The sequence below is a fragment of the Papilio polytes genome, unplaced genomic scaffold (genome assembly GCF_000836215.1).
Source record: "Papilio polytes unplaced genomic scaffold, Ppol_1.0 DF824146.1, whole genome shotgun sequence".
NCBI classification, from domain to species: domain Eukaryota; kingdom Metazoa; phylum Arthropoda; class Insecta; order Lepidoptera; family Papilionidae; genus Papilio; species Papilio polytes.
The window spans coordinates 530,978-533,567 of record NW_013525058.1 but is presented as its reverse complement, the minus strand read 5'-3'; positions in this window follow the sequence as shown (position 1 = coordinate 533,567).

Genomic DNA, 2,590 nt, shown 5'->3' with positions numbered 1-2,590 from the left:
ATGGTCGTGGTATTACACCGGGCGTGCCGGGCCCATTCGTGCTAAGATGTTAAAGCGGGCACTACTACTACACTGGCCCAATCCGCTAAGGGAGAGCCATAACCAAAAAATAGACGTAGCTTTTTAATGGCTTTTTAAATGGAAAGACTTTTTGAAATCGACACAATAGTTTTTGAGTTATTACATTAAGTATAAAAATACCAATCTGTACATTTTATAACATTAGTATAAAAAAAGAAGAATGATAGAGTTTCAAATAGAAAAGGAATGGAGCAGGCATTACATTCATTACAAAATTTCAAAGACTTTAATTGTAATCGTCAGTACCGTAAAATCGAGAGGAAATAAGCTCATTTCAAGTTTTGATACTGAAAATATAGTTATTACGCAAGTAAAATTTTAGTCTGTGGTAATTTCTGTGGTCTAAGTCGGGTCACGTGTGTCTATCGTCTGCGGTTGGCTTTCAACACTATTGTGAATACAATAACGTGACTGATTGTCTTAGCTTAACGTCCGTTTCCACTATAGACTTGTATGACAATATAACGAGGAGAGGGCCGTAGTTGTACAGTCTGTGTGTAACCTCTAGTCAAAAATGGTATCAAGTTTCTTATATTTTTTTTCTTCTTTCCTTATTATTCCGGTTATAATGAACTTGTATGACTGACGGCATTTAACCCAATTTGGATAGCTTTCATAAGTAGACTGCTTGAGGGACAATTAAAAGACTTGCGAGTATGGAAGTATACATACAAGCATTATCGGTAGAAGAGTTAGAGTAGGGCACGGATAAGCGACCGCCCAGGGCGCCGCTCAGATCCTTCCCATGGTCACGGTTAAAAGGGCGCCATAAAAATCATGCCCAGGGCGCTGCTAATCGATGGTATAACCTCTTGAAGGTGAATTACCAAAAAACATGCTTTTACTGATATGAAATTCAAGCGAATATAACTCTATTGTTCACTTCTATTGTGTCTATTTTAGTTTGAAGACTATATTACGTGAGTTTGCGACGTTATGCCCATTATGTATACATTATGAGTAATGTATACAAGCTATGCCATGTGTTTAATTACTTTGAACGTAATTGTTAAGATTTACATAGTAACCGTGTTGAGTAAATTTTTTCTAGAATTCGAATTCGTTAACTTCTGCATTAAATTATTAATAGCAATATCTCTTGGACTATATTTGAGGACAGACAGCGCCAAAATCAAATAGTCACAAAATCAAAATAATACATTTGTCCTGTCTGTGCTCTTATCTCATCTCTGAAAAAGTACCACGACAGTCAAATACTGTAAAGAGTATGTTTTTAATAATTATGCGATTATATCAATTATTTCGCTTAAAATCTGATAATAAACATAATTTCGAGGTTTGCATTCGTTTTCATTCTTATTCAGTTAATATAAACGTTTGGATAGATGTAATCGAATTTCATCGTAATATTTATCTTACAATGGAGGGGTCTCACGATTGTTTCCACGTGTCCGTGATTTGACCTGGTTCAAAGCAATTAACATTTTCATTAGTGACACAGAGATTCAATTAAATCTGTCGTAGAGCGGACATTCAAAATATTGTCCAATAATAGTCGTCTTCCTAATTTTATAAAAGTCTATGGAAATTATTTAGACAAGAATAACAAATGTCATATGTGTCAAAGATGAATTTCTGGTATATTTTTTTAAGGTTTAAGTAATTACTTCTATGTTTTTTAATTGAGATATAATAAGTTACGTAAATTTTCCTTATAGTATTTCATAATTCAAGTAGCTAGTACTTAGAGCCTTATAGAGCCTAACCGTGTTAGCGTTCTTTGAGTTTTCCTTTAGTTATTCGTGTTTAGTACGCTGTCGGGCCGCGCGTTGCCCGGTCGCGTTATCGTATATAAATATACGACTATGTAGTATATAAAGTGTTATCTATTGTCAAGTCATATCTTGATATCAGTATACAACGTGCTTTTGTGCCGCCGACTGCAGATGAGCGCGCTAATATATTTTGGCGCGAAATGAATTTTTATTTTTAATCTTTGAAGTGATGTTCGGTTGACAGTTGTGTTTTGTTTTCTTAATTTATTTTTGTTGTGAATTTTGAATTTGGAATTTAGTGAAAATGAATTTCACGGATTTAACGACGGAATTTTTTCCGACGACAATGTCTACGGATTTTATGACGACGGATTTGATGACCACTGATTTGATACCAATGGAAGAGGAAACCGGTTTTAAAGCATGGTTGTTAGGATTGATTATGAAGGTTTGTTTACTTTTTACTATTGGCAAATTTTTGTGACGTTTGTCTCCGACAAAATTATTCGGAATTTTTACGTTGTTATAGTTTCTATGCTAGTAATTTTATGTTTCGGATAAATTTTAAACTAAATATATCGTTTTGTACTACCAACTATTTTGATATACATTTTATAAGTAGCTTTATAAATTATTCCATAAAAAGTATGTATGTTTAGAATCCTCTTTAATATTTAACTAATAAAGCAAGCATTTTATGTTATTTTATAATTAATTTGTAAATATATTCCAGCAATTTGAGTTTTATCGATTGTCTCAAACGATTACAATAT